The following is an 11,692-nucleotide window of genomic DNA, read 5'->3' as shown; positions in this document are numbered from 1 at the left end:
ATAGGAAGGGCTCTTGTCTGAACTCACAGGAACTCCTGTGGTAGAAAACAAGCTACAGAGGAGAGTATGGTTATGAGAGAGTCCACAAAATCAGGAGTGATCCAGAGAAAATGAACAGTAGATGTTGTTCAGGATTACTCATAGCACTAGAATTAAGGGATACTAAATAAATTATCCTATAGTAGGTTTAAACAAACAAAAGGAAGTGGTTTTTTTTCCCCTCCCCATACAATCTAATTGCATTGTGGAACTCATTGCCCCAGGATGTTGTGGATGTCGAACACATCAAGGGAGTCAAAAGTCAATTAAACAAATTCATGGACTGGTCCATCAGTGGTTATTAAACATGATGATGGAGATGCAGCCTCTGGCTGGCAAGTCCCTAAGCCACATGAAGCTTTATCACAGGAAGAATTGCTTCGTGCTTGCCCTGTTTATTCACCTCAGCATCCACAGCCAACCACAGTCAGACCCAGCACCAGGTACAGGAGTTATCCTGAGTTGGTGCAGGCTCTCAGAGTTGATGTGGACCTCCAAGTCCCAGAACATGCCAGTTCTGGTCTAGAATCTGGACTGTCTCTTTGTCCCTGTCCTGAAGTGACACTAAACCTTCTGAAAACAGGATGGATTTCCAACATCTTGGGCTAAAATTTTGGGCTTTAAACCTCAGGAGATTCCCAGTACATGAAATCCAAAATCACACCCATATGTCAGTCCTTTGTTCAGATGTCATGATTTATATTCTGAGTGACACTTCCTCTTCTGTCTCCCTAACAATGACAAAACAAAGAGCTATAAACAAATCCTGGCTCCAGATGTTCTTTTGCCCTCATTAACGACCAGCTTGGCTAACACTATTTCATCAGCCCTTTGTTTCAGGGTGGCAAGCCAACATCAGCAAGTCAAGGACACTTTGATGGGCTCCCCCCTTGGGATGTGACAAATTCCCAGGACACTCCTGCCCAACACTCACTACAATAACAAGCATGGGGCTGAATTACTGCCCTTGACAATGTTTGGTACGTGGAAAAACTTGTGCTTGCTAATTACCACGATTGCTCCATAAAAATCCCCCTCAGGCAGCCGTGTGCAATCCCGGAGCGCCGCAGCCCTGCCCCTCGGCAGCCTGCAGCAGCAGCAACCCAGGTGGAGACGACGCTTCCTCTCTTTGAAGAGCCTCCCCAGCACTGGAGGTGTCCCACCCACTCGCCAGATCTATTCCTAGACATATCGGTTTCTATTTATTTTCCCACTGACTGTTACACCAGTACAAAGACACAAGGTTGAGAATCAGTCAGACCAGACACATAGGGAGGCTACAAAACAAAGATTTTCCTCTTCCTTTGAAGCTTACTATCCATTATTTTTGATAAGAGTACAGCAGATTTATTTCCCTGGTTTGAGCTGTCCTAAGCCTCTTTACTAAGCCTGGCAGCAAGAACCTCAAAGCAGATGCCAAACCCTGCAATCTTTTCATGTGTGGTAGAAATAATCCCTTTGCTCGGTGCCTGGGAGAGCTGAACCCTGACATCCACGCGAGCTGCTGACGGACTGGCTCTCTGGAGCCAAAGCAGAGCCAGCGACAAGGTCTCTTCTCCCCGCAGAGCGCCTTCTCTCCGCAGCCAACAAACCACCACATGCTTTGCTTTTATCTGAGCTCCAGCCACAGTCTTGTGGCCAAGGTTGGAAAGAGATAGAGATCTGACCCCAAAGTCCATCAGACCTCCCCATGCCAGGTCTCCACAGGGAGACTTGGGCAGTTTCCTTCCCACAAGGGATCCTTTACTCTTCCTCCTGCAATTTCAATTCTACCTTTAGTAGCTTTATGAATCGAAGTGGGGAACCCAAAGAAACCCTTGAAGGGCAACAGCTCCCAAAGCCACCCATGCTTCCAGATAAACATGGGCCAAGCTAATGAGGTCCTTTTGGCTGGCTGCCTTGAAGTGATGAAGTCAAACTTCGTGAGTCACAACACCGCAGCCAAATCCCCAGTACCAGGGTAACTGCAGACAACCAGAACAAGCCGCAAGGGCAGAGGTAAGCTAATCATAGAAGGAATAAATCAAGGGGAAATATTTGGCACTTCGCACTTCAGGGAGGGACTGATAACTTTTACTGGGGAGGAACAAGGAAGAGTGAGAGGAAAGATCCACTTTCACTTCACTCCCAGGATGCCCAAGGACTTTCACATCCCTGCACAGAGAACAGCTGCTGTAAGTCTCTACATCTCATAACGATAGATTCCCTGTTTAAAAATAAATCAGTGTAGCCTAGGACGCATGCCAACACATTTCCCTCAGTTTTCCCACATCCTACATTTTAAAGGCAGTTGATGAGCTCCATCCTAGCTTATCCCTCATCCTTCCTTTAATAACTCCCCGTGTTCCTGTTAAAACCAATGCATTGCCCTCCTCACCTTTAAATTTCCCCACAGCTGCAGCCTCCTGCTTTGGCTGCTCTTGTTCAGTTTTGCATCATATTGCACTACTGCTTCAACAGCACTAGCAGTCTTTGAAGTTCCTTTTAGTAACTTCTCCCACAGGCATCACCACTGAACCCTTCATGCACCAGGTCTAAAAAACCACCTCTACTGAGTTTCTCCGCCTCCAAAAGTGCGGGCAAATTAATAGTTCAGGGCCAGTTAGCACCAATACTGTTATTCTTCATGTATTGATCTTGACCTTCAGATTGACATTGTTCCCTACAACTTACAAAAAGAGACTCAAGATTTGCAAACAAGGCACTCAAACACACCACATTGTGCAACAGGCACAGGCAACAGGCAGGCTATCAAACCTGGGATCTCATTACACCCTCTGCCTCCCACTCCAGGTTGTGTTCCCTTGTTATCTCTTGTTTCAAATTAGACTGAAAGTTCATCATGCCAGCAGCAGTGGCTCCCTGTGGCACGACAGCAGGACACAGGATTAATAAGCAAGACCAAAGACAGCTCATAAAAGCATCAAAAAACAAAGAAGAAACTGAAGAGATGGGGGGGAAGTTCTTGCCCCTGCCCTGAATAAAGAACAATTCTCAAGACGCTTGAATAACTTCAGGACATCTGTGAACTTGACTTCTCTATCACGAGTTTCATTTTCCACCTCTAGCCTCAGCACTTCACAAATTAAATGAATCTAAGTGAAAAAAAGCTTGCAGAGTCTGAGATTTTTTACATTCTGTTCCATCAGCATAGCTCAAAGACTTAACTACTCCATTCAAACTGGGTCATTTATGTTGTAGACAACAGGGCACACTCAGCAAGCAGGGGATATAAGGATTTTAGTGGCAAGAAAATAAGCAACCTGTCCTTTGTCAGGAGACTGCTCTGTCCTAGCCCAGGATCTCACATCCTCAGCGCATGTGTTTGCCACTGCCTTACTCCCCTGACTTCTGTTTTAGGATTTACCTTTGGAATTAAGCTACACCTCCCACAATAACGGCTGGCTGGGGAGGTGCTGTCTGATCAGCTTTCCACCTAATTGCACCCAGAGCTTCAGGTGCTGCCCTTCCACTAGGGCATACAAAGACCTGCCACTTACGTAACTGGCCACCACCTCCTAGGGGCTTTACACCAACCAAATCATTTTCCCAATAGCCTGAAGAGGCTGACCTGGGAGTCGTGCCTGTTGTTTATCAGATGGGCTATGGAGAAAGCAGAGATTTGCCACTGGCCAAACAAGTCAGTGGTTAGGGTAAGACACTCACCTTCGGTTCACTCCACTGTCTCCCATCATCTCTCCAGACTCACACTTACCTGCTGCTGAGGTCCACAATGACAGCACTGAGGTTTGGGTGGTGAGGGAGAACTTCTATTGCACAGCTATTTCACCCTGCTGCAGCAGAGACCATTTCATCTCTCTTCACTAGACATGATTCCTGTAACAAAAAAAAAAAATCTTTCGGTGGTAAAGATTCCCAGCCCAGAAAGTGTAATTCTAATAGATCAGGTGCACAACAGCAGACCAGACGTCACTGCTTCCTAGGAGCCCTTAACTCCTTTCTCCCCTTGCCCACCTTCCCTCACTAAAAGCATCATCTCCACAGGTCCACCTCTCCCAGGCCTAGCACCTGACCACTGAATTTTGCTTCTACAGGACCTGCTGACACCAAAAATAAAGCCCAGGAAGTGGTTCTGGTGATTTTCTCTATGTAGGCATAGTGAGGCTGCCCCAATGGCACTGCCAGTTTCAGAGCAGCATATCCTTGGACAGCATTGCTGTCACTGGCACCATGGACCTCCAGAGAAGATGGCTCTCTGGGTTACAGCAGGAACACGCAGTGCCCACACAGGTGAGCACACTTATTCACAGAAGACAACAGCACTGGAAAGCAGAGCTGTCATTCCATGGGAAATCCTCAAACAAGATTAGCTTTGCTCTTTTAATTATCCTCTATCCAACTGGTGCTCAGGACAAGAGGACTCACAAGCAAAACTTTAATCTCTTACCCTTTGCTTGCAGCAGTAAAGACCCACAAATGAGACCACCACATTCGCATGCTATTTAACTTGGCTCTACAGTTTCCCTGCTGGGAGGAAGGGTTCCTCTGGCTGGGTGGGCTAGGGCTGTCCAGGAACAAAACCATTTTCTACAGAAAAGGAGGAAGACTTTAGTTATCTCCTGCTTTGCCCCAGAGCTTTGGAGTGAGGGCACTTATGGCAACAGAAAACAAGTGCTCAGCAGCACTGCAGTGATGTGGTTTATGCAGAAAAAACCACAAACAAACAAAAAAACCTTTGAGTATGGAGCTAAGCAGGCCCCAGGCAGTAATGGGTACATGATGAATAAAGCCATCTGAACAAACAAGCATGAGTCAACCCAGATGAAGAGTTCCTCATAGTTTCCCCCCTCTTCGTCGCCTTTGGCTGTTCCTTGGAAAACCCATATGCATTATGAGGGTGTCCACAAAACAAACATTTGGCTAGTTTCTTGAAGCAACCTTGGAGAGCCCAAAACTGGCTATGTGGGCTGAGTCCTCAGCAGGGTACAGTAATGGAAGCAAAAAGAAACATCCTCAGGGGCTGCTATGGTATTCAGGATGGGGGAAGTGGAGCAGAAATCTTTGTAGAAAAGCTATTTACATCTCTTTGACCCTTGTAAAACAGGTCCCCAGGCTCTTCCCCACCAGCAGTCATTCGGATGACAAGATGAAACAGCAGTTGGACCCTTCCCAGGGGGAAGCAGTGGTGCAGAGCAGCCATGGGTAACCACCAAGCAGCACATGCAACCCGCGCCAAGGAGCAGGTGCAGACAGCGCAGTCCCGCCTGCTTTGCAAGGCAGGAGGGGGACCACAGCAGGGTCCCTGCAAGGGCCAGGGCGCTGTCGCGGTGCTGCCTCTGGGCTCGCAGCCCCACATTTGCAGAAGCCAGGGAAAGTGAAAGATACCCGCACCCTCCTCCAGACTCCACCTTGCCCCCCCAGCCTTCTCTGACAGGCTGCCCCTCCCTGGGAGGCTGCTTTTCTCCCACTCAAATCCCTCGATCTGCTCGCCAAAGCCCAGCCTGCTCCAGGAGGGTCTGCCTGCCCAGATACTGCCGATTACTGCAGGGCTGCAGCCCAGCTCTTGGCCAGGGGATTCTAGGTCTGGTCTTCCCTTGCTCTGTTCCAAATGGACCAAAAGGTCCTCCTTTGGAGGACCACAAATTCACCCATCCCAGTACCAACCCTGTCCCACATGCTGGCCCTTAAGCTTAGAAGGCCAGTCCCATGAGGCAGAGAAGGGGAATCCCACATAGTAAGATCAGCAGAGTCCAAGACAAACACTTCTGCCCTTGCTGAAACCCATGTGGATGCACACAAACTACCAACCCATCCAGCAGCCAGGCACAGCTCTGAGCAGTTCCTGCTGCTGGATTAAAACCAGGCTTGCATAGGTCACTGTCCCAGCCAGGCTCCACATTTGCTACCCAAAGCTTCCTTCCCCGGAGGCTAGCACCATCTCCAGTTCTCCCTGCACCACAAGAGGGAGAAAAAGAGGACTGTGGAGGTGGTCTGCTTGCTAGGGACCACAAGCAGCAGAGAAATAGGGTGACAGAAGTCAGACTTGCACCATCCTACTTCCAGCAGTCCACCAGCAACTTTGTGCCTTGGGAGGTAGGCAGCAGGGTCCACAAGAGGTAGCAGATAAACACTGACCCACCTCCACAAGCTCTGTCCTTCCAGAAGGAAAGTTTCAAGCCTGGTCTCACTCAGGCTAGCGCTGGGTGTGACAGCCAGCCGCAGAGCTGGCTGTCAGTCACTGCTGCTCATCTTGTAGGACAAGGTCTTGCCCTGTCCACTACTTCAGGAAGAGAGAAAATGTTTTTTGACCCTCTCCTTACAGCGTGGACACCCTGCAGCGCATAAGGCAGCACAATGGATGAAATGCAGAAGGCTTGTCCTAAGGGCTGGCACACGGAGCCCAGGAGCGCTCTGCCCCAAACCCAGAGCATCGGCCACCCCACAGCAGCTTCCCTTTCACTGGGAACGTGACATCCGATTGTGTCCCCCATGGGGTTCACCCCTCAGCAGGTGCCCAGCACCATGAGCAGCCAAGCAAACATTGCCTCCTCCTTCTTCAGCCTGTTGAGCAACTACCAGTGGGTGGACACACACCCAGGCTAAACAAAGCTCCAGTACCACCGCCCCCACCCGCCATGGCTTATACCCAGGTCACCAAACACATTCTTGCTTTGGGTGCATTAGTTCTCACGCTCCTCCCCAGGAGGGAGCCTGCATTGCTCAACCCCACTCCAGCTCCGGTTTCCCCTACACTGAACTTGGAACCAGATTTCACTCCTCAAAACGTGCCAGCCCTCCTTGCCCACACAACTCTGTCCCAAGGACTGTGAGGATGCGGCATTGCCACAGCTACAGCAAGAGCTGGCCTGCACCTTGCCACTTGGGCTGCAGCGCAACAGCCCATCCCTGTGAGCAGGGGTGCAGGCTGGCCCGGGACTCAATGGGGAGGGAAAGGTCTCAGTGTTGCAATTGCCATTCTCCCTAATCCCCGTGTCTGACTGCCTCTGAGCACAGGTCGGCTCGTGAGGCGCCTGACGTCTGAAGGACAGAGGGTTTAAGGCTCACAATGCCTCCTCAGCACAGCCTTTACCTCCACATGACACATCTAGCTTTTGCAATCCAGGTTAGCACTCATCTGCCCTATTTCAACTTCAAAGCACTTCACAAACATTAACCAATTAATCCTCTCACCACCCTCAGAGGGAGGTGAGCATCTTTATTTTTATCCCTTGCCCCATCAGTGAGAAGGAGAGAGTTAAGTGCCTCTCCCAAGGCCATCCCTAGCTGACTCCCAGCTGACTGCACTCGACTCCCAGCCCCAGGCGGGGGCCGTCAGAGGCACGCACGCGGTACACCTCGGACAGGGGAAACGCTGCAGAAACAGTCACAGCCGCCTGAGCAGAGCTGTCACCAGGCACCTTTGTTTTTCTCCATGCCCCATATGAGCTGGCTTCTTGAGCACTTTCTGTTCATCACCAGTCAATGACCTGGAAGGAAAATGATCCGAGACAAGCAAGACAGGGCAGGCCACCGACACACGGCAACCAGGACAGCTGGAGAGCCAGGGGCACACACACAATAAGTGTTTTTAACAGACCCATAAAAAGTCCTATGTCTTGTAATAAAAAGCAGAGGCCAATGGGGATGGTACCATAGCACAGGGACAAATGTTGATGCGGCTGAAGCTAGGCAGTAGACAGCTGAAATGCAGCCTGAGCTATTGGCAGTGCTCAGCTTTTGCTAAAAACTGGGGCAGAATATCCCAGCTCATTCTGCACTTGAAATCCCACTTATTTCCTCCAGCTCAGGCAGAGCTTGGTTTAGGGAACCCTACAACCCTCTGAGGCATTAGTAAGGGCAGGGAGCTGGAAAGGGAGCTGGCCTTCAACTGGGAGACTGCAGGACATCAGCATGTGTCACACCAGCGTGGTGGCAGCTCAGGGTGGGACATGCGTCACCAGGAGTGATGCTCCCCCTCAGCTATCCTTTACACCAGTCAGGACTCACTCCAGCACTGCCAGCAAGCAACACAGCACCCACGTTCACCAGATCCATCATGTACCTCCAAGGTGCAACCAGCCAAAAAAGTATTTTGTCACCCAAAATGACTATTTCTTTGTTGAATATACGAGCTGCACTCCTCCCTCACCCAGCCCGCAGGTGGGCAGAGCTTCCATGCAAGGGCACCATGTGCTCAGAAGGAGGGAAGGAAACATCCTGGTCCCTAACAGCCCCAAGAGACAGGAGGCTGTGGAGAGGGACAGCAGGGTGCACGCATGTGCTCCAGACCCCACCATCAGTGATGGCTGCATTTATTATAACCTTTTCATGGATGAAACTACTCTCTCAGCAGAAGGGACCTCTCTTCCCGTGATGCCCCGGAGGTTGCTCCCAGCTCCCTTTCGCACCAGCAGCAATTTTTGTCCCCAGGGTTCCTCAGAGCGTCCAAGTGAAAGTCTCTCTGCTTTTGCAACACCACTGACCCAGAGTGGGGCTCCTGCTCCTCCGGTGGCAGGGAGAACCCACAATTGCAGGGTTTACCAGGAAGCACTGGTTCATTTTTTCTCATAATTTCCAATGGCTGTGGCTCAGCACTAACTGCTGACAATTATTCATTACCACTCATCCCGAGGTCCCAAATTGCTCACTAAACCCTGTGAGGATGTAGGGATCTCAAAGCCTTTTGGATGGAGCGGGGCAGCCTTTAAACACTCTGCAACATCAGATCAATACCGGAAAGAGCTGAAATCAGTCTGGCGTCTCACTGAAGGGGCAGGATAATTTCAGGTAGATGAAATGCAGTTCTCTCACTGCAGTTATTAGAGGCAGCAGGGCTAGAAGCCTTACTTCTATTACAGATACAACACCAGCCCAAGGGAAGGCTGTTCTTAGCATCAAAAATCACTCTGAATACCTGTTTAAAATAGTACATATAACCTGCCTTAAGTTTATTGCTAAGCACAGACCTTTAGTCACAGTAGCACCTTAAAAAAACGGATTTGCCCACCTACACAGGGGGTGTCACATCTGCACCTACAACATGGTTGCAAACAGGCCCCAGGGAGGGGAGGCAGAGGCATGGCTCCCCCAGGTCCTGCTCCCGCAGGAGCACCCCAAGGTGCAGGGAGAGCATGGGGCTGGCTTGCAGCAGACACTGCCACCTGCTGACACCCAGTCCCCATCCCATCCCTCCCACTGGGGCCCCCGTGCACCCTCCCAGCTCATCAAGTATATCTTACATGCTAGTCAGACCCCAAAAGCAGCAGTAATTCTGTACAATATTCTTGGCTACTTGTTGGGCCATTCCTCCTTTCCATGTGGCTGTGTGGGGCAGACATTGAGCTGCTGGATGACCCACTGTCTGGCCATGACCATCAGCATAGCATGGGACTCGACACTACATGCCAAGACTGTTCTTCAAGGCAAGGAGGAAAAACCAGGTACCTGCACTGGTAGACAGCAAGGAACAGTTTCTGGGTGTGCTTTTGTCTTCCTCCCCAACTGAAAACCCTTTTCTTGGTTATCTTTCTTGATCATTGCCATCTCTTATTCCCCTCCTGAACCTTTCACCACTTTTTTGGGCATGGAGACGAGCCCAAGCTGCCTAGAAACACCTTGGCAATGAGCAGGGAGACCACCCCACCCTATTCATACACCATGATTAGATGTGCATTTAGATGCTGCAAATGCACTGCATGCCCACAGACCCAAAATGCCTTAGATTATGGTTGTGGGGCTTAGCTTGACCCCAGAGTGATGCAACATCCTCACAAAACCCCTATGACCTCCTCCAGGCAGTATTTGCAGCATGGCCCAAACCAGAATCAAAACATGGAGCAAACCCACCAAGCTCAGCAGGACTCTGGGGCCCTCAGGGACTGGAAAGGCCCTTAACATTCACTAAGAAGTTTCTTAATGGATGGGTGGATTCTTTATCATGTTCACAAACTTATAAGACTTTAACTCACTCTTCTTTCAGTTAGAAGTGGTTGGAAGATAGAATGCCTCTCCAAGAAATCCACTTCCCACGCCATTTTCAAGCCCAAATTTTTTTTTCCGTTAACCAGCCACCAAGATCCTTAGATCACATCTTACTTCATTCCTCAACCAACAGCTTATTAACAGCTTATTCTTCTCCGAGAAGCGAAAGAGAGGCTGAAGGATTCACTAGGACAGACACTTAAACCAGTTTACAAAACAAAGCTCGAGTTATCTTGAAGAAAGAAAACCTCCAGAAATAAGAGCATTGGCATATTCTTTGTGTATGAACCACCATTATTACTGATTATTTACCCTGCAGTAGTCATTACAAGCCCTAGTGCCATTGTGCCAGGTACTAGACAATACGCACATGTTAAAAGGCAATACTCTTCTGTAGCAACTGTAAAGAAAAGAGACCATAGTTCTTATGTGGAAGCAAAGCCAGAAATTAATTGACTAGCCTACGTTATACAATGAATTTCAATACTGAGCTGTGCACACTAATTTGTGTATTAAAAAATGCTTATTAGGTATATTAAAGGCCATGGGACACAGCTATCAGTCCATATAAACAGCACCAGCCTGTACTATTCAGTTCTCACTCATAAAGCATACCTCAAGTCTTCCCTCCTCCTACCCTGCTTTCCCCTTACAGACACTCTAATTCTAGAGCTAATGAAATTAACCTCTGACTCACTTCAGATCTCTGCTTTAGCCTTACGTGATGTTTGCTAAAAGACTTTTCCATGCTGTTATTTGGCAGCACTCCCCCAAACACACACGACACTGCTTCTTCCACAGCCTGGAGATGATCATCAGCTCACGGGAACATGCACAGGACAAGAGCTAAAAAGGGACTGTGCAAAAAATCAGCCACAACCTTATACATCTGCGGTTGGTTTGCACATAGCACAGCAGCATTGCACTGCTCTGCCTCCATGAGAGGGATGCCCAAGGATTTAATTAACACGCAGGTCTCACTCCAGAAATCAAGAGGACAGCATCCAGCCTTTCCACCATTACCTAACCATCTAATGTTCAGGCAGAGACTGCAGCCAGGCTCTGGATGCGCCTGAGAAGGAACAAAACTTCCACAGACTTATACAGATTTCACACAGTCAGTTTGCAAAGAGGGAATGGAGACCATCGCCCGCAAGTCCCCTTCTCAAAATCCTTTTCTAACAGAAATACTACCAACACAAAAAGGAATAAAGTGATCTGTTTCTAAAGAGCCCACTCTGGCTCTCTTGCTGCGGGAGTTATTGGCAAGCGCAGAAACCAGGGCAAGTGCCAGCACAGCAGGGCTCCTCATACACCTGGCACATGCCAAAACCCTGCCTGCCTATGGGCAAAGGCACATCCAGACACACCTCTGATGGGAGAGCTTCTTCCTCTGAACCATCTGAGAGAGGTCCATCCTGCAGGGGAACCACCTATTCAAAAATCACCTTTGCTGCCCACACAACCCAAACACATGGTTTTGAAATGAAAAATATCATAGATCACACAGCAGCTTTCAAATCAAGCCCTACAAAAGCAGGGCCATCCCAGAGAGCATACATAGTCCCCTGCTATCCCAAGTCTCATCATTACTTTCAATTCAACTTAATATAAGAACTCACATTCAGCCTGCAGATCCCTCAAAGCCCAATCACAGCAGGATCCGCCTCTTCCCAGTGCAGCAGGCACGGCACGGCACGGCACGGCACGG

The sequence above is a fragment of the Phaethon lepturus genome, unplaced genomic scaffold, assembly GCF_000687285.1.
Source record: "Phaethon lepturus isolate BGI_N335 unplaced genomic scaffold, ASM68728v1 scaffold14123, whole genome shotgun sequence".
Taxonomy (NCBI): Eukaryota; Metazoa; Chordata; class Aves; order Phaethontiformes; family Phaethontidae; genus Phaethon; species Phaethon lepturus.
The sequence above is the reverse complement of the archived record's forward strand: the minus strand, read 5'-3'. Positions refer to the sequence as shown.